The sequence below is a fragment of the Phoca vitulina genome, unplaced genomic scaffold, assembly GCF_004348235.1.
Source record: "Phoca vitulina isolate PV1807 unplaced genomic scaffold, GSC_HSeal_1.0 scaffold46, whole genome shotgun sequence".
NCBI classification, from domain to species: domain Eukaryota; kingdom Metazoa; phylum Chordata; class Mammalia; order Carnivora; family Phocidae; genus Phoca; species Phoca vitulina.
Genome location: NW_022589749.1, coordinates 2,973,151 through 2,994,448, shown reverse-complemented (window position 1 = coordinate 2,994,448; position 21,298 = coordinate 2,973,151). Strand labels below are relative to the sequence as shown.

The following is a 21,298-nucleotide window of genomic DNA, read 5'->3' as shown; positions in this document are numbered from 1 at the left end:
TCCCCATTTTACAGACGAATAAATTAAGCTGCTATAGGGAGACCCATTTGTCCCAGCCTGTGAATGTCCAGTGTCCAGGAGGCTCCTGGGTTAATGGGGGTGGCTGGCGACCCTTCTGCCCCAGGGAAGATTTTTAAGGCCCCTTCTGGCTCTGTCTGTGTGCTTCCAGGTGAGTTCTTTATTTTCTTGGAACTTCCATTTCCTTATCTGTAAAACGGGGTTGTTAAGCAGTGACCACTTCCCTGAGTAACCAGAAGGATTAATTAAAATGGTGAATGCACGGTACTCAGCAACCTCACATAGCAAATGCCCAGAAGAAAGGGCTTCCTGTTATTGTTATATAATATGTAATGATTTGGGTTTCCTGGGTTTTAATTTTAATTTTCTGCACCACCCTAGTTTCGCCAAAGGTAGTTGATGTACCATCTCGAGGGGGCCCTTTGCTGGAAATCTGGCGGAATCTGGCACTGGTCGTGGCACGGGGCTCTGAACATTGGGAGCCAGGTGCTGGGCGGCACATCCTGCCAAGCCAGCTTCCGCCCTTTGGAGCTGTGATTTTAAACAAATCACATACGTGCATGCCAGTGTACATACCATGGAAACAATACTTGGACCCCGGGCCTCATTCAAGCAGTTCAGCGGTTTCGGGTGTATTTATCTCATTTACCTTGCTATGAGGAAATGAGTGGCTGACTTTCGGGACAGCTGCTAGCGACACGGAGGGAGCCAAAAGAGGCCAGCGTCTGCTACCATCTCACCCTGCGACCTTGGGCAAGCCACTCCCCATTCTGGGCTGCAACCGGAGCGGTGGGGACAGCAGCCCGTCTCTAGCAACGGAGAGTTTCCTGTGTGCTAAGCATGGCACCGAGCCCTCTGCATGGGTGCCTTATTTGATCCTGGAAGAGACTGTATGGAGAAACTCCTAGCCCCACATTACCCATGGATGAGGTGAGTGGGGTTCAGAGAAGTGAACCCGGGGAGCTACCTTGGGTCTAGTGAGTGGATTCTGAGCACTCACTGGGGTCAATCCCAATCCTAATACCAACCCCACAACATGCCTCATTTCTCTTCCTCCCCAAAGCACATCCTCACTGGCTGCCATATTTTTCATCCTCACTCTGATCAGGGTGACAGTGGATTGTCCCCATTTTACAGATGGTGAGATTAAGCTGCTATATAAGACCTACTTGGCTTGGCTTGTCCTTGACCTTCCATTTTTAGCACTGAAAGTCAGAGGACATTAGGATGAAGGGGAGCTCTTGAGATCATCCAACCCAACTTCTATTCAAAAATGAGGAAACAGAGGCCTGGAGAAGCCAGGGGTTCATTCACGTGGATCAGCAACAGGTGGGGGTGTCTAGAGCTGTGCTCTCCAGTAGGGCAGTGGCTACCCACATGTGGCCATTGAAACCCCTGGACTGTGGCTGGTTCCACTGAGATCTGCTGTAAGAGCAAAACACACATGGGGTTTCAAAGGCTAGTTTGAAAAAAAAAAAGAACGTAAAATAGCTCAATAATTTTTCAATATTGGTTACATGTTGAACTGATAATGTTTTGGGTATAGTGGGTTAAACAAAATTGTTATGAAAGTTAATGTCACCTGTGGTTTTTTTTACTCTTTTTTAAAAAGTGACTACTATACAGTTAAAAATCACACACGTGGACCTCATTGTATTGCCATTGCACAGTGTAGGTCTAGAGTCTGACCTCCTCCCTGTATCCCACTGTCCCTTAGGCCCCCTTGAGAATCTACTGGTAACTTCACCAGGCAGAAGATAATTCTTCTTTCTAAAGAAACCAGAAAGATGACACAGAGGGTTAGCAAAGATCTTGCCACTTTTGAGGGGATTGGGGGGGACGGGGAGAGAATCCACCTACAACTATGTGAAGAGAGAGGTAATAGTAGGATGTCACCTGGGCTAAGAGTAGAGCGTACAACATCCCATTGTCCGAAGGTCATTTGAAGTCTAATCCATTTATACAATGAATGTTTTGTTAAAAAGAATGAGGCAGATTCTACTCAGAAGTATGAAATGAGCTCCAAGATATAAAGATACATGTAAATTCTGCACGTGTAAATGCAGAGAATATTCTGGAAGGAATGGGTATCATCGGTTGCAACTGACAAGGACTATTAGAAGTCAGAAATAGGAGGGAGACGTACTTTGCACTGTCTACCTTATTTTTCTATTTGAATATCATTTAAATTATGTTTTTAATTACATGTATATTATCTTTTAAATGAACAATATTGAAGGAAAAAACAACACCCAGCCTGTGAACTCTTGGGTGTTTTCTGTTTGCACACCCACTAAATCTCTGATGGAGTTACAGCTCCGTTTTGCATCTTCCTCCAATCTTATTTAAAAACAAATCCCGAGTCTCCATGTCTTAAAAACAAAACAAAATACCGCCACCCTCCACACAAACAAAAGACCCACACCGTAACCCAACTGTGCTCTTTAAAAAACAACAACAAAACATGACAAAGCAACCAACTTCCTTACATTCCTGAACTGCTAATTTGCAGTCTTTCCCCAGAGAGCATACCACCCGGGAATCAAGCTGACGTGCTTTCTCCCACGCTGGCAAGTCATAGCTACAAACCTGCCAGCCTCTGCAAATCAGGGGGGTAAGTTGGCATTGTGTCTTGGGGATCCCAGACACAGGGGGTGCCCTGGCCCCACGGGGTACCCCAGACATGTAACTTCCCCAGTTTCATGGCTACAGTGTGCTGATGATGACCTTTATCTTCCCAGATCTAATGCTCACACCTCATGAGCATAAGTCAGAGTGAGCAGGATGAGTATTCACGGGTGTTTCCAGTTTGGTAGTACACCTTGTCGTGAGGCTTCAGGAAACCCTCGCTCTCTCACACTGCTGCTTTGTATTACCTCTTTGAATGGCAATTTGACAGTATCTACCCTACAATTTAAAATACACAGATCTTTGTCCTGGCAATTCAATTTTTAGGACTTTCTCCTGCAGATAAATTAGAAGGAACATCCTTACACACAGATACACACACGACCCTTCCTTGCAGAGTTGTTCAGAATATCAACAGATTAAATAAACAATGGCACATCCATACAGTGGACTCCTGGGCAGGCATTAAATAAGGGGGGGGATTAGATCTAAAAGGACCAATGGGGAATGATCTTCAAGATACACTGTTTAAATTTTAAAAGATGGAGAGCACAGATATACAAATATAGTTACATATCCATCCTAGGTATTCATCCATACTTTCATATAAGTTTGGAGATGTACTGAGTATCTCTGGAAAAACATCTAAGATACTGGTAACAGTGCTTGCTTCTGGGAAAGGGGACTGGAAGGTTAAGGGTGGGATGGGAGGAAAGCTTACTTTTTATTATATATTATTTTTTTTGTATGTTCCTTTGTAATGCTTATTTATTCATCTTTTACTATGTTTTTTTATCATATATATAAAAAAAGAGCACAGTCTTTGAAGTCAGACTGTCTCAAATGTGTACTCTAGCTTCTCCACTTGGCTTTGTGATAGTGGGCAAGTTGCTTAACCACTCTGAATCATAGTTCCTGCATCTATAAAATGGGGATAACAGCATCTCTTCAGAGTGTCTGTGAAGATGGAATAATAGTTAATATTTTCTGAGTTCTTACAATATGCCACACACTACACAATAAGTGCTCAGCAGAAGAACCCTCTTCCCACTACTATTACTAATAATTATCATACAAGCAGCCATTATTCTATTGGTCTTCTATGCTATCAAGTGGACATATGTTGCTTAAAGCACTCTGTGCTGAAGAACCAAGAGAAAGCTGTGGACCCACAGATTCGTCTTACTTTTCAGTGGAGTGGGTGCCTGTCACCGAGTCCTCAGAACACCAAAGGAGTGGGATTTGGTGTGTTGGAGCATGGAACTCAAGAGAGACAGCCAGAGACTCAGACCCTAGACCTTGGCCGGGGCGGGGGAGTGGGGGGGGCTGTGAGTCAACACCTCTGGGGTGGGACAGGGATGTCATGGGTCCGGTCCATCATCAGTAGAGAGCTATAGGGCTGTTGTCCCCATGTTGGAACAGATCTGCAGAATTATGGAGTCTTCATTTTATCTTCATTTTGCAAAGCTCATTTTTATGAGTGAGTTCAGCCGGCTGGAGAGCACTGTATCCATCATATAGACAGAACACTCCAGGGTTTGGGGCTAAGGTAATTAAATTCTTTCCATCACCCCTCAGTGGTACAAAAATCCCCAGAGATGCACCTCTCTTCCCCCCACCCAGACATACTCCACTGCTGGGTGTGTCATGGGGTGGTTAAAGGCATGAGTGTTAGAGCCAAAAGACAAGGGCTTGTGACCCACTTCTACTACTTATTGGCCTCAGATTCGTCATCTGTAAAATGGGAACAATGATGGTTTCTACCTTAAAGGCAGAAACCAATATATTACATGGGATGATTAAGTGGGAGTACATTTGATGGGATAATCTATGTAAAACGTGTGGCACCGTGAAACTACTCTTTTTAAAGTCGCTTTAGATTGTACCTCAAGGAAAATGAACGATCTCAGGTCAGATATGTGAACAACATCACAGCCAAGAGGATGGCCTCATTACTGTAAAAGTGAAACCCTACCAGTGGTCTCTGAAACACTTCTTAGGAATCGTTGCAAAAAGACAGTGCATATTTCATACCCCCAATTAACCTTCCCCTCGTTTCTCTTTCTTCCTCCCCTCCCTTTTTCCCCTTCCTCTTCCTCTCTTCCTTCCTTTTTTTCCCCATTCACACCATCCATTTGCTCATTATGAACACATACAGCTCCCACCTGGGCCAGCAAGGAGCTGGGCACTGTAAATGCAGGGATGGATAAGACAGACAGCTTCCCTGCCCTCAGAGCTTACCGCCTGGGGGGGACAGAAAGGTGGAGGGTAGAGAGAGATATTAGTGACAAGTGCAGCAGGTAGAACAAAGTGGAAATACAGGGTGTTAACAGGGGCATGGACAGGACGCCTAACAGTCTGGGTTGTGGTGGTCAGGGAAGGCTTCCTGGAGGAAAAGTCAGAATATAGAGTTAGTCAGATTGAAGGGATGGATGGTGGGAGGGAGGGGTGGAGGAGAGAAGGCACTGAGAAGGGAGAGAACAGGCATTTGAGCCACTCCCCTGTGCCCTCTGCACTGTGGCAGGAGAAGCCAATGTCTTATAAAGCCAGAGAGGTCTTCAGAAGCTGGATCATGCAGCTCTCTTGAGAGCCAAGTTAAAGATTTTGGACTTTATTCTTACAGTGATGACAAGCACTGAAGAGTTTTGAGGACAGAAGTTCTGTGGTCAGATTTAGATTTTAGAAAGATCACTCTGGCTGCTGCCTGGAAAACGGGGGGGGGGGCGCAGGGAGGCAAGGCTGGCTATGGGGAGCCCAGTTAGGAGGCTGCTGCAGGCCAGAGATGAGAAATGACAGTGGTTAGCATCGTGAAGGGAGGAAGTAGGGATGTGGGTAGGTTTAAGAGATATTTAGGAGGCTGGGTCAACAGGATGTGGTGACTGAGCGGGTGGAGGGGGAAAGGAGAAACAGGTGTTCATGGTGACTTCCCAGCTTCTGGCTTTTACAAGTAGATGGATCATGATGCCATTTCCTGGCTAAGAGAGCATAGGAGGACAGGATAAAAACAGGGCAAAAGAAAGGATAAGAACGAATGAAACTAATTTGATAAAACTGTCCTTCCTGAGTAGTAATAGATAATTTAACTGTGGTCTAGTATACTGCAAGAGTCAACATTTCCTGGTATCATTATTTCCATAATTTTGAGAATGAAGGGGGGTTACAGAAAATATACACTTGATTTGGCTCATTCCCCAGCCATTTGATTTTGGGCAAGTCATTAAACACCGTGAATGTCAATTTCTTTTTGCGGAATTGAAAAGGTAATAACAACCACTTCCAAGGTTTTTGTGAAGATTCAATAAGACAGGTGCTGTAAAGAGCACTCTGTAAACTGTGAATGTCAACTGTCGTAGCAATGTTGAGTCTTTATTTCAAGGAGGACATCAAGAATGGTACCCTTCAGATTGCTACTCAGTGTTAACTTGAGACTCAACCAAATTTCTCCTCTCATGCCTGGCAACCTTGGGTATCCCTGATGCAGGGAAGCCAGGTTAGGCAAAAGGTGCCCATGGAAGGAAAAAAGAAGTAAGAATGGTTATTTTATGGGAGGAGTGATAATATCTGCTCCCTTAACTTGAAAGTTCCCTGCAAATAGATCACAGCATCCATGTAGGTCTGAATCAGTTACAAGTGAACTTCAGCGAAGAGAGAATACATTAAATGGGAAACACAAACGACAATGCTGAGAATGACACCACATATGTCAGATAGATCAGTAAAAACAATAAATGTAAATGGGTTAAACTTGAGTAAAAGATCAAGACTCTCAGATTGACTAAATGCATTCACAGCTGCTCTATATTAGCATGGATGTGGGGACAAGGGCAAAGGACAGGAGGAAAAATAGCTCACTAAGGCAGATATGGGTTTGATGTACATTTGCATAGGCAGCATAGGTCTGCTTTGATTTGAAAGATATAATTCACTCTCTTCTTAAAATATGTTAGCACTTGGTAAGCACAAAATAAATATTTGCTGAATAAATGATCAGCTATCCACAGCAATTTCTTTCATTGAATTTTTATTAATTAGGTTGAACTATTAAATTAGCAGGTTTGCAAATGATCAAATTCACCATTGTCTTATAGTTCAACCTAATATTTTGAACATTTATATATGCAAACACTTCACTGAACTATCTAATTTCATCCTTGCAACAACTCTATGAAGGACATGATTGTATTATGCCCACTTTACAGATGTTGAAACTGAGGCTCAAAGAGGTTAATTATATCATAGAAGTTTATCCAGCTACTGTCAATGATGGGGATTCAAACCAAGTGTGTCTGAGCTCAAAGTCTTTGCTTTTTATTTTTTACTTACTGAACTCTTATTAGCTCCAGTAAATTTTAGTCTCAGATTTTCTAAGCAGATAATTGTTATCACCTACAAATAATGACAGTTCAAAGTTTTTGCTGTTGCCACTTTTCAAATACTACTATGTATTTTTATTTCAGTTGGCCTGATCACCACTTATGATGTTAGTAATTGCTGGCTGAAATGGGACCGTAGGGTTTTCTATTTCATTTGTTTACAATATGGAGTCTCTGGACCCTTGGCAGGGCTCGCGGATTCCTGACAATCCTGGAATTGTGTGCACAACTTTTGTGTGTGTGCATATGCATGTTTATATGGGGAGAGAGTCCATAATATGATTTTCCAAGCACTCCATAACTCAGTAAGCAACCTTACATTTTACAGATGAGAAGTTCGAGGCTTACAGATAGGGAAGGATTTGCCAAAGGTTCTTAGAGATGGAGTCAGAGCCAGGATCCAGGTCTCTTGCATTTCTTCTCAAACTCAAGTTACAGGCTCATGTTCCTTGCTTCCCCCATGAAATTCGGAAATTTATTCAGGGTCCTGTATTTGACGGTAATGCTCATCTCTTGATGTGAGGTGAAGCCTTCTTGGTAGATGCCTTTCATGTCTGTTATATTGTTTCTTGATTATTCAAAATAAGCCCAAGCAGTCCAGTATCTCCTTATCCTGCCCTTCCTAATGAACCGCCTCCAATTATTAGCTGCCTATCCAGGATTGATAACCGGGGGTGTGAAGACACCATGACAGGTGACGGGAGGGGAAAATCATCACCAAAGCTGGCATGCAATGCCAGGATTTTCAGGTATCCTAGAGCTCTGTAGGGATCCACAGACCCCATACTAGTTGCTTGTCAAAGTAAATATTTAAAAGGTCCAATTCATAATTAGGATAAAAACCTGATTATGCTTATTTAGTATTGATTAACAGAGCCATAAATATCAATGTAGTTTTTAATATAAAAGATAAAATAAAAATAAGGATCATAGTATCAGAGACCCCAGCCACAACTCCTTCATTTGCTCAGCTTTTACTGAGTAATGACTTTGTTCCAAAACCATAACATCCTAAATGAACTATGACATTGTTATGCTCCTTGAAGACAGGGATCATGGTTTTCTGGTTTACTGTTGTGCCCTTAGTGCACAGCAAGGTGCCCGGCGCATAGTAGGTGCTCAATAAATCAGAGTCTCAATCTCTGAGTCCATAGCTATTGAATGAAGTAGCCCAGGTGGGAGTGGGAAGGAAGCATGGGGACGAGTGGAGAACTGGAGCATCCATGCCACATCCAGAGCACCATTCTGGCTGGTGGTTGCCATGCAGGAAGGCAGGGTTGGTATCAGCTCACTTGCTGTCGAGGAGCTGCAGGGAGGTGATAACATGGCCCATTACAAATCAAAGAACAAATAAATGAGACCTCACATATTTGGGTAAGAACACCTGGATTCAGAAAAAGGAGAGGCAAAGAGGGAGGGTCTCAGTGTAGTTTGTAAAATGACCAGTGATGGACATGGTCTAGTGCCTGATATACATGGTGTGGTCCATGGACCAGCAACATCAGCTGAGAGCTGGTTAGGAATGCAGAGCCTCAGGCCCCACCCCAGCCCTGTGAATTCAACTCTGCATTTTCAGAAGACCCCCAGGTGACTGGTGTGCACATTACGGCTTGGAAAACATTGGTCCACTTTGCCTCTAAAGGCTTGTGTTACTTTTTTTGCAGTCCCATGAAGCTTTGAGGGAGCAATAATATTAGGCTGAACTGAGTAAAATTGCAGATTTCCAACTACCTGCAAAAATGGCCATCGCAAATGAAATTTCATTTTCACCTAAACTAGAAACCGTTCTGTGCAAAAGTGCTTTAGACCCAGGATATCACTTGCTTCAGAAAGTCTCAGGTTAGATGCTACAAACAAGAGCCCGTAGGCACGACACATGAGTTTCATTTGGTCAACACAGCTAAAAACATTTTTTTTTTTTTTTCAAATTGGGTATCACCATGTAAAAACTGGAAATTTCACGTGAAATGCAAATTCCTGGTTTTCTTGGAACATTGGAAGGAGCACAAGGACTGGGTCTGTATTCCTGAATGTCAGCAAACATCTGGAGTGGGTGGTGGCGCCCCCCCCCTTAGATAGGGCGTGGGCTCTCCAGTTCCCCTGGGCCCCTATGCAGCCCCCCTCACTCATGTGTTTCCTGACAGGCACCTGCAGGTATTTATTTGCCTGTGGGACCCCTGTTATGTAGTGAGTTTTAAAGGGAAACAAGGAAGGTCACCTTTAAAAGCTGCTCAGTGGAAGGACATATGTGCTTAGTGACTTGGGTCCTCCCATAGGTGACCCTGGTTGATCCAGGTGTTTGACAGATGCCCACCTTCCTGAGAGCCCTCTGCATCTGTCCCAGCTTATGCCCTGTGGCTGATGCTCATTCTGCCTCATTGTCCCTGGGTTAAAGCTACCGAGAATGGTAGAGCATTTCACATAATCATCATCCTTAGCTCCTTACCTACTTCTTCCCTCAACTTGGTGCGTTTACAAAGACCCTTCCTGGAGTGACACCTTTCTCTGTAAATGGAGCTTTCACTTTTGATGTCAAACCAGTCTGCCTACTCATTCCAACAAGAGCTGAACAGAAACCAGCTTCCCTTCTTCATTTAGAGGGAATACACAGTCCAAGACCCCATTTGTTGTCCTTAGTGACTCTACCTTGGGGTTACCTGACCTGTTCCGTTATACCAGTGCACCTGGTAAGCCCCTACAAGACATATCCCCCCCAGCTCTGAGTGACACTTTTCCCTCTGATTCAGCCCTACTGAAGAGAGCTCTGCAAACTTCCCCCTACAGTAAAATCACAAAGAGAAGGACGCCACCATGAGCAGCATCTAAGCTGACATCACAGAGGTGGCAAGGAACGCTTGCGGGGGGTTGTCACGGTTAAGACTATAGGTCCTGGCTGCACATGCTGACTCTGACATTTACTGACTAGCTGGCCTTGGGCAAGACATTTGCATCTCTGTGCCTCTGGTTCCTCATCTGGAAAATGGCAAATAATAGTATTTACTTTGCAAGGCTCTTGTGAAGATTACATAAAATGGTGTCGTGTTTCCCCAACTGGTCTTAACCACCTTCATATCTTTGTGCCGTACCTGTGTCTCACCCTAGGCAATCATCTAGCTACTATTTTTCCCTAGAGCTGACTCACTTTTTACCTTAAAACCTTACTATAGCCTCATCCTAAGGAATAACATCCGTGAAATCACGGTACAAAAGCGGTCAGCTACATTTTTCTATTACGGATCAAAACATTAAATATTTAATGAGCAAATTAAAAAAAAAATGGATACCATCTTGTTCCAATCATTAGAAAAGCACCGAACAAATTCAAATTGAGGGACATTCTCCAAAGTAACCGACCAGTAATCTTCCCAATTGTCAAACTCATGAGAGAAGCCCGTGTGACAGACTGTCACAGATCAGAAGAAACTAAGGAGAAATGAGCACTGAAAGTGTGCGGGATCCCAGCTGGATAAGATTTGGGAACAGAAAATGGTCATTCGTGGGAAAAGTGAAATTCAAAGATCAGAAGAAACTAAGGAGAAATGAGCACTGAAAGTGTGCAGGATCCCAGCTGGATAAGATTTGGGAACAGAAAATGGTCATTCGTGGGAAAAGTGAAATTCAAATAAACTGTAGTTTAGTTAATAATTGTACTCAAACTGGACGTGACGTTTACATTAGGGGGTGCTGGATAAGGGGTCTAAAGAAACTCGCTGCACTATTTGGCAACATTTCTGTCTCTATGGATTTGCCCATTCCAGGTATTTCATATAAATGGAATCCTATAATATATGGCCTTATGTGCCTGGGTTCGCTCACTTAGCATACTGTGTTCAAGCATCATCCACATTGTGGCATGCAACAGTGAGTCATTCCTTTGTATGGCTGAATATTATTCCATTGTATGGACAAGCTACATTGTGTTTATCTGTTGATGGACATTTGAGCTGTTTCCACCTGTTGACCATGACAGGTGAACATTTGTGTACATGTTTTTGCCTGAACACGTGATTTCAATTTTTAGTGGGGATAAGGTTTCCCACTGGTGTGATGGAAGGTTTTGGAGCTGGATAGAGGTGACAGCTGTAAAACACGATGAATGTCCTCAATGCCACTAAATTGTACACTTTAAAATGAGAAATTTCATGCTATGTGAATTTTACCATAATTTACTATTTTGGAGAAGCTGTGCTTTGGTGAGCCCAGCGCTTAGCACAGCACCTGGCCCTCAGCAGGTGTATGAAGAATGCTGGCCCATGCTATCATCATTGCTGGACATCCCCATCAGCCTCCTGGCTCCCACTCCATGGGTCTTTCTATACCATCACGTGGCTTTCACCAAGAAAGTTCCTCCAAGTTTGATCCACTCCTCAGCAATGAAGTTTTAGGGTCCCTGGGATAGCACCACTAGAATGCCTTGCTTTGGCATCCAAGAACCCCTGCTTCACGAGGTGTGCACCTGGCAGGTATGACACACCTGGCCATCACCTCCAGCTACGTGCTCAGAGCCACACGGAGTGGACATTCAACAGACACTAAACTGGTTACTTGTTGACTGAACACCAAACCTGCATCAGCAGCTTCTCCAATAAGCCTTACCTCCTCAGTAGACTGGAGGCTTTATTTACCCGAGATGCTACCCTACAATTTGCTGGTTAAGTCGCAATGCCTTGAAACTGTTCATTTGATTTTATAATGCTCACTCCCATTTCCTCAAAGTACCTTGGGATGCGTTTTGGTGTTTGAAATGAAAGCGAAAGGCCCGATTTGTTTTGAGATTTTCATGGGGATCCTACAGAAAACTGGAGACACTCTAGCACATCCCAGATGAGGGAAGCATGTTTCTGCTCGGAGCTGACCAGTTGGGGTTGGTTTTCTTCCTGATTATCAGCGAGGTCTTCCTCTTTTCCTTGTCTGTGTGGGGATGGATATTCTCCATCCTCTGCCCCCAGGTCCCTTCTCCACCGTTCTCTGAACTTCTCTGGGCCCCAGGAGGAGGCTAACCTCTATGGATATCAATAGGCTCCTTGTCCTCTGGCTTCTGATTGGGTTTGGCCAATGGGAGGCACAAAGGAGATGAGAAGGAGGAGAGAGAGGGGGCTACATGCCATGCCAGTGCTGTGGTCTGGAGAGGTCTGCATTCCTCCTAGCACAGCTTCTGCTGAGAGCTCCCCACACCCCATCCTATAGCCCAGAGGGCTTCGGTAACAGGCTCCCTCCCCCTGCTCCATCAGTCCTGTGGTGGTCATCACTCCCTGCTCCCCTTGCTTGTCCCTGGATGCTTCACTCTCCCTTGTTGGCATCTTAAACTGTATCCTTAAATAACGCTTTCATTACCCTATCTTGGAATCAAAGCATCACAGCTACGGTGTCTCCCGTGTCCTGCTTGGACCCTGGCTGACAAACTTTCACCTCCACTGCATCTTGGGTCTAGGGACGAGGAAATAGCAGAAGCAACCCCAATGGTCAAGGGTGTAGCACGTCTACACGGATGATCCTAACGGTGATCCTCATTCTTATGAATAAACGTATGGAGCACCCAATAGGCACCAAGTATTTAAGGGTCCCGATAACCCAGTGAAGTGGAGTTATCCTCATGTTTACAGAAGAGGGAAAGGAGGTTTAAAGAGAGATGAAATAGCTTGCCCCAGGTCACAGGGTGAATGAGTAGCAGTGGCTGGATTTGAATCAGGCTTGGATGGGCTCCAGAATCCTGCCTCCTTGCTGTCACCTCATATCCAGAGGAGTCTCGCTCATCCATGAGCCGATGTCAGGGCAAGTCAGACCCCTGTGCCTGGGAGAAAAGCCTGCTGTCTCCAAGAAGGATGTCAAATCCTCAGTTTTGGATCACCTTCTGGAGCTGAGATGCATTCAAACCATACCAGGGCTATAAAGCCCAGCAGTGGAAAACGGGACCCAGGAAGATATTCCAGGGACGAACCTCAAGCTCATTTCTGAATTCCTCAAGAGGCCTGGAGCCTGTTCTGCTGCTGACAGAGAGAAGTGTCGCCTGCTCACTGCTCAATGCCCCTGATGTAATGAGCACCGCAAAAGAGGGCTCGATTGGGATGCTAAGCAGCCGTAAATGACATTGTCACCAGCCTTCATAAAACACAGTGACTCACAGCCCTAATTAAAATGCTGAGGGAAAAATGTAAAGAAAGGCTGCCATGGAAAACAGTGACATTCTGCTAAACTGCAGGATTATTTCTTCCAGGAAAAGCAGTGCTCATGAGTGTGTGTATGTGTGTGTGTGCGTGTGTGCGTCTGCGTGTGTGGGGAGGGGGACGGAGATCAGGAGGCTGAATGTTATTCTCGTAAGAAACTTGGGAAAATTTAACCCAGAGGAAAGCCTAAAGCTATTCTTGCCACCCAACTTATTATGAAATATTTAAGCACAGCGAATTGAAAAGAATAGTACAATAACAACTATGAACTTCCAACTAGAGTTGACGACTCTTGGCATTGGCCATATTCACCCTGCTTGTTCTATCTGTCTGTCTGTTCTGTCTATCTATCCATCTATCCATCCATCTGTCACCTCTCTCTGACTTCATCTATCTATCTATGCTACTATCTGTAACTCTCTTTCGCTGAACCATTTGAAAATAAGTTGCAGATGTCACGATGCTTCAGCCCTAAATTCTTAAACATGCATATCTTAGAATAGAGACAGTCTCCCACAAAACCCCACAGTACCATTGTTGTGCCTAAGGAAATTAACCATCCTTTGCAAAATGTCCCCAAATATTCAGTTAATGTTGTGTTTTAAACAACGGCAATTGAAGTAGTAAATCTAATCCCTACTGCTCAGGAGAGAGAAGCCAATCTGCCACATGGCAAGAGGCCGTCAAGAGGTTCTTGAGCAGGAAGATTTTTGGCTTCATGGGGCTGGTTCTTGTCATCAGAGTCTCAAGATGAAGTGCACAGAGCACAATGCTTGACTTAGACACCAGTTTGCAACCAGACCAAAAAAAAAAAAGCCAGTCTGTTTATGCCATTTTGTTTTGAAAAAGAGCCCCTCCTCAAAACAAAATCTCCACATGATTTCATCCCATGTAATCACCCATTCTAACTACAAAATGTGGCTCCCAAGGACTTCTTGTTGTTTCTGAAATGCAAATGCATCCTAAAAGCCCACTGAGCTATCACCAGGCAGGAGAGTCAGAAAGAAATCTATAATTTCGGAAGGCAAGTCTTGAAGGAGGTACCCTCCCTCCCCCCAGAAATCCTGTGCATTGAAGACAGTAGTTAAGGAAACATTTACCTACACGTAGGAATTTTGCATGCTTGTTAAAAAAAAATAATCAAAACCAATAAAAATATCAACCCAAAACATCCATCCTGTCTCATTGTTTTATACCTTGCCTGGCGAGAAATAAAAGGATTTTATTTTAGTGACTACAGTGATACTAGGAAAGAAATGACAAATGAAGGTTTTTCCAGCTAAGACTTATCTTAATAAACTAGTACATAGATGTTATTGACTCTTTTCATTACCTGCATTCTGGTTACATCAACATAATTGCTTTCATTTTCCTTATTGGATATTGAATATTCAGAGTTATGAGACTGCCTTAAAAATCCAAAGAAAAAACATGCCCAAATATGTCAGTTGCTATTGAGTAGTATTTTGATTTATCCCTCTGGGTTCCATTTTTGTGCTTAAAATTCCTGTAATGAAATACAGTACGATGAAATCCACATGGCTATTTTAATGACCAAATAGGATGGACTGCCCACACCATGTACCCCATTGCATTCTAGTTAATGGCAAGTTGGTCCCTTTCTTGGACACCTGAGCTACTGGAGGGTAGGGACAGTGTCTTCCGCTTCTTTATGCCCTAACTTCTCTCACGGGTTCTGGCACAGTGCTGGGAGCTCGGGGCTTGTTTGTTCAATGAAAAAGCAGCTGTCTAGACTCTCTTTCATGATCAAGAAATCCCCTAGCTGAGAAGCACCGACTGCTCACCCACAGCATCTGAAAGTTGCCACGCTCCCTTCTTCATTTCAACCTGGAAACAGGTTCCAGAAAGGCCCACCTTTTAAATCCCCAATTTAGCTCTCCTTGAATAAGGAAGGGATTCCGGAGTATTAGTTAATGCTGGTGGGCCACATTTCCCAGGAGAAGCGGAGACACTTTTAGGGATGCCCCTGATAATCTGTGGAATTTCTTTTAGGTGCCTTTAGGGCAAGACTCCTAAAGCAGCTCGAGTGGCCAAAAAGAAGACCTGTGTTTCCTGGGAACCCCAACTGAGAAGAGGTGATCTTGTGACAGGAGGGGACAGGACATGGAAAATCAGCCCAGGCTGGAAATGGGAACCTGACCCCTGCAGACGGCCCTGTGTTTCCAGTGCTCACAGAGCAGGCTTTCTTCAGGGATTGTCAGCAGAAATCAGGAATGCCAATTGATGGACGAGAATCGGGCAAATGTGTGTGTCTGGATAGCCACAGAATGTTAAAGTGGAAAAGATCTTTGAGGGGTTGTAAATGGAAAATGTCTTCAAGGGCCGGGCAGGTGACATAAACAATATTTAATGGTGGGGGTTTGTGACCTAGAGGTTAAAAAAAAAAAAAAAAGAAAAGAAAAGAAAACCAGACCAAAATGAAACCCTGTAGGAGTCCCAGCCAGACAGAACGTATCTGCAGGTTTCCGGATGGAGCTGCCTTTGAATGCTAACAATCGTTTCACAGATGAGAAAATCAGGGCCGAGTGAGGGCAAAACGCAGGGGCCACATCAGCTGGCTAAATGGAGGGGTCTCTCTTTTGTGCATTTCTTTGCTTTGTGCTGACCATTACCACGAGCCTGATGCTGTCCCCATTCCAGAGTTCCACATATACTAGCTCACGCTGTGTGCATCCTCTGACCAGCCCCATGCAGTAGCTAGAAACCCCATCTTATGGATGACGACACCTGCGGTTCAGAGAGGTGAACTCACTCACCCCCGAGTCGCAGAATCCACAAGTGCTAGGGCCTGGTGTAGATGCTTCCCCAGAGGACATCCTCTTTTGATTCTCAGTGTGGCACTCTGCCTTTCAATCTGGCTGCACCTGACCCAGTTTGGCACTGGAGACCCTGGAGACCCTGTCACTGTAGTGGGGCGGGTTGCTACAAATCAGAAGCCTCCCAGCGGTGATGCTGCCTCCTCCTAGAAGCCCGACGCTGATATCCCCAGTCATCCATACCAGATGCCGCGTTGCACTGCTCTCTGTCCGCACAACCACCACACCTGGTAACGAGGCTTGTTTGGCACCCACTGCCCGGCCAGACCGCAGGCTTGGTCAGAGCAGGGCTCACGCCGCCTGGCCCTGGGCATCTGCCCTTGGGGTCCGGCACTGAGTCTGCCATTTGACACTCATCGTTACACATTTGACAAACATGCTGACGTCTGCCGCAGAGCCACACATAACTGCTGCTCGTCTTCGGCTCCTCGTCACTAAATACGCCTGTGCCTGTTTTACCCCATTAGCTACACTTGTACTGGGGACATAGGGGTAATTTCTGTTGATAGATCATTTTTATTTAATAGATTCAAGTAGACTCAATTTTCCTGCATTGCTGGGTATTGCTCAGAGGAACAGGCATGTGAGTGACATAAAGACGCAGGACTTGCAAGTGTTGGTGGGGGGGCTGACTCAGCTGTCAAAGAGCTCAAACCAATTGTTTCGGTGAAATCAATGGTAGTTAGACAGGGTTTATTAGTGTCTGTGGTTACTTGGTGCCTAGAGTTTTAACCAATAGGTCACTTTTAAATGAAATCCCCTCTCAAAGGACAGATGGATCAGCCAATGGGACTAATGCCCAACATTACACGGGGACACAGGGATGATGCGCAGCAAGGTTAAAGTGGAAGGGGTCCTGCTCAGTTCCTCCTGAACAATCTGACAATAACTGGGAGAGAGAGAGAGGTAATTAAATTCCTTTTAGTTTGGAATCTATGGGGCTTCTCTCTCCTGGAGTAAACATGTTGTTATCATAATGGAGCACTGGGCAAAGAGTCAAGACACTGAGGTTCTATCCCAGCTTTGTCGATACAGTGCTGTGTGACTTTCAGCAAGGCACTCACCTTTTCTGAGCTCAGTTTCTCCATCTCTAAAATGTGGGTGATGGACAAGAGTGGAGGGCATTAGAATCTGCTGGAGAAGTCTTGTTAAGAATACAGAAACTTCAGGTCTCCCTTGGAAACACTGACTTGTTAGATCTGGGTTGGGATTTGGCATCTCTGCTTTTAACTAGAACCTTGGTGGGTTCTGATGGCAATAGGCCACCAGGCTGATGTTTGGCATCTTCTGGATTAGACGATGTCTAAATGCTATCACATATGAGAATGAGAAAAATGGCCAAGTCTACAGTCATTGCAACCACTGTGTGGTTAAACATACAAACCCACACTGACCTGTGTGGTGGGAAGCATGCCCCTTTGTTCAAACAGGCCAGGTGAAAATTGGTCCTAAAATGCCAAATTCAACTTCTGCACATTCCAGTTTCCAATAGGAAAAGGTCCCCAGTTCTAATGGGCACAGATTGTTGCCAGTAACTCTCAACCACATTCCAAAGCTCACCAAGACATGCAGAGACCCACAGAAACTGAATGACGGGCAATATAGAGAGTCTTGTCATAAGACACCCCCAAACATACCCCCAAGAAGGTAGCACAGCGAAACCTGTGTGTGCTCACAATACCCAGGTGAACCAACCCTAGGTCTTCCCATGTCCTAGGAAACCGGCATCCCCACCAGTAGGAAAGTTTTGGGAACAACTGTCCAGTTGGTACCTTGGACAGCGTCTTGAGACTCACATGCAGAGACCCTCAGGGAGCAGACTACCCCACCACACCACTCCTAGCCTCTCACCCTTTCCAGCAAGGTCTTTCTCTGTGGATGACAGCCTCCCAGACAGCTTGCTTTGGCCATTTGGGGGAAAACAAAGAAGAGGCAGGAAAAGCACAGGGCAGACGGGTCTGGAAACCACATCTACACTACTGTGGCACAGAAGACTTCCTTCTTGGGGTTCCCTTTCTTCCCCAGTCACCAATCTGGGCATAAACCTATTGTTTCTTGACTATCTTTCACATATTTGATGAAGAAAATCTTCAAAACAACCCTGTGGGAGTTATGTTCTCATTTTGCTGATAATGAAACTGAACCTCGAAGAGGTTAAGTGGCGTGGCCTCAAGCAAAGATCCTTCCCGGATCTCTCTACCCTGCTGCTTGCGCTTTCCCTATGCAGTCTGGGATTTTGGGGGGGAAATTACAATTTCTGGAGACACAGTTGTGCCCTTGACCACTGGGGTGGCCTCTGGGGGAGCAGATGTATCAGGAAATGAGGCTGTGGGTGCTAGGGCAGGAGCATGACCTTCTTAGACTGCCTAGGTGTCCAGACCTGGGCAAAACCCCTCAGGTTAAAAAGCCAAAACCTGGGACTATGGTCTCCAGCTGTGCCACTTACCAGGGAGGCGACTATGGGCAGGTTGCTTGGCTTAACCTGTCTCTGCTTCCATATCTGCAAAATGGGATTCCGATTGCTGCACTGGTGACCTGCGGGGAGTTTTGGGGAGCATTCCGGGCACATTCCAGGGAAACCTTGTGTGTGACAGTGCCTTGGAGATGGCGCAAAACTGTGCACTCTTTCAGGGGCTTCTGGATCGGTCATAAGGATTAGGGTGGTGTCCTAAGTGGGGTGCAAGTGGGGAGACAGAATGCCTCCCTTAGGATTCTTGCCAAGGCTTCTCAAATCTGTCTGCTGAGATGCCCAGGGGCAGAAAATAATTGACACCACCCTGCCAGCTGGGGCACGAAAGGCCCCTTCCCTGTTTTAAGTTCAAAATAACAATGGGGAAAATCAGTGTTCTCTTGAGTCTGCAAAAGGGCAGCATTGGCCCCAACGCCAATTAGAGAAAGGGCTAGAAGAAAGGGAGATTTTTCACGTTCCTCTGGGGGACTGGCCTGAGGGGTCAGTTCCTTCTTCCTCACTTCCAAGGTCCTGGTCTACCGTGTGCCCTGGGCTGGCTCACCAGCACCACTTCTCTGCTCAGGGACCCCCCCCCCCGCCTTGGGGGTGCTCCCTCCCCAGCCACTTGTCCATTCTTCAGGGGTCTTCGTGAAGGATTTGAGCTAAACTATGGGATTGGAGGGGGAGTGTCTCATCTGCCAGGAAGAGCCCTGTGCATCTTTTCCTGGGCTACTTACTCATTTCCACTAGTGGTAAGTGCAACCCACCACAGCTTGGGGACCTTAAGGGGCTCCCCAGTTCCTACTGGCAGGAAACACTTGATCCTTGAGCCTCCTGGATCTGGTTCGGGGTGTTACAATAATAAAATCTCAGCAACACTCCCCGCATACTGAGCACCTGCCCTACACCTTACATTCGCATCCATAATTTTTTAATGTCCCCACGACAGCCCCACGAGGAAGGAATCGTTTTCCCCATTTTACAGACAAGAGAACTGAGGCCACACACCCAGTAAAGGGTAAGTCTAGGGTTAGAACCCAAGCTCGCTACCTCACTCGAAAGCTCCCTGCCCTCGCTCTACAGCCTTCTCAGCGGGTGCCTCTTCTCTCCGGGTGCCCACCCCCAGAGAGCGCGGTCTCCAGCTTGCGGAGAGCCGGGGGACGCTCCGGCCGCAGTGCTCCTGGGGTGGAGGCGAGGGTCTTGTGGTTCTAGGGCGCGGTCCAGAGAGCCCTATCCGGACCCTCGGGCCCAAGGGTCCTTAGGGTGGCCCTGGAAGTTGGATCTCACGGGGACCCTGCCCTGACCCTTGATCACCTGGAAGCAAAGCCATCGCGCGCAGGGCACTGCCTGGCCCCAAAGCCCAGCGAAGCACGCCCTTCTCGGTCCGGGGGACGCGCCGGGAGCCCTAGAGCCTCTTTCGAGCGGGAGGCAGAACTTTCCCAGGTCTGGGAGCCGGCGCTATTACACCCCAATCCCGCCCGGGCTGACGAAGTAAGAGGCGCAGGCGGCCCCGCCATGACCGCGGGAGCGCAACGAGGATCCTCGCAAAGTTGGAAGCCAGGCAGGAGCAACGCTTCCCAAGAGCAGAGCCCTCCCAGCCTCCGGGCCCCCGCCGAGGGTGGCTAGCAATGCCAAAGAGTCCGCCATTACCGCGGGCGCGCAGGTGCCATACCTCCGGGGGGCCGGGCACGCAGGGAAGCTTAAAGTTGAGGCTGCGCAGGTGCGGCGATCCTCGGGGACCGGCGGCCCCCAGCCGCGGGCTGACCGCCGTGGGTAGCGAGCGGTGCCAAGGGGTCCGCCATTACCGCGGGCGCGCAGCTCGGAGCCGAGCGCGCGGCTCGAGAGGGACGCGGGTCCCTGCAAAGTTGGAGCGCGGCGGGCGCGTCGACCCCCGGCCCGGAGCCCCCAGCCTGGGGCCGCCCGCTGCGAGGAGAACCGGGTCGCCCGAACCAAGTTGGGACGCGCGGCAAGCCCCGCGCCTCCGGTGCGCACCGGGGGCTGGCGCCGGAGCTGGGAGCCCCAGGGCACAGGGAGGGGACGCGGGACGGCTGGGCCGAGAACTCACCTGCCGCCAAGTCGGGCAGCGCCGGGGCCGCCTCTCCGCGCTGCGCACCCGCCCGCCCGCCCGCTGGTCCGCTCGTCCGCTCGCCTGCCCGCCGCCTCCTCCTCCTTCTCCTCCACCTCCTCCTCCCGGGCGCCCGCGGCCGCCGCGCTCCCGGTTCCGAATCCTCCGGGTCCGCCGCCCCGCGCGGCTGGAGGGCGCCAGTCGCACCCACTCACCTCCGGATGGGAGCCGCGCGCGTCCCTCCCCTTCCCCTCCGCTTTGTGCCTCTCTGATCCTTCCCCGCCCCCTCTCGCCTAGCCCCCACCCCTCCCGAGTTCCCTCCCCTCCCTCCGCCCCAGCGAACCCAAGTTCGGGACGGAGGCTGCGGGCTTCCCCGCGCGCGCCCCTGGCTCACCGGGTCCGCCCGGCCGCCGCTCGCCGCCTGGCCGCCCCTCCGAGGAGCCGCGGCGCTAAGTGGCTCCTCGCCCGGCGGCTGGGAACGCGGCATAAATATGTAGGGACTGAGCCGTGAGCTCAGCGAGGGTCGTGAGGGGGAATTTATTTCTTAATGTCCCTCCTTTATCCTATCATCGCTGAAACGAATTAGCGGTGACGTCCAACCCGGCTGGTTTATGGGTGTGGGGAGGGAGACGTCGCAACCCTCATTAAAAGAGCCGCTCTGGGCTCCAAAGCATACATCTTTTATATAACCTAATTTCCATTTTTTTTTTCCCCTATCAGGAAATACACCACGACAATTTCTGGGAGCCTGGAGGGGGCTGAAT

At 47.3% G+C, this 21,298-nt stretch overlaps 1 protein-coding gene across 2 annotated transcripts in view; it reads right to left on the bottom strand.

The window, feature by feature from the left end:
* Positions 1-21,022, bottom strand: part of NOS1 (nitric oxide synthase 1) — a 104,263-nt gene extending 83,241 nt beyond the window's left edge. Inside the window, exon 1 of one of the 2 annotated variants that reach the window (XM_032431485.1) lies at positions 20,929-21,022. The gene's annotated coding sequence lies outside the window, so the exon portion shown is untranslated. Of the gene's footprint in view, positions 1-20,534; positions 20,618-20,928 lie in introns of those variants that run through there. The other variant, XM_032431483.1, reaches the window with a different exon arrangement.
* Positions 21,023-21,298: the final 276 nt, after the last annotated feature.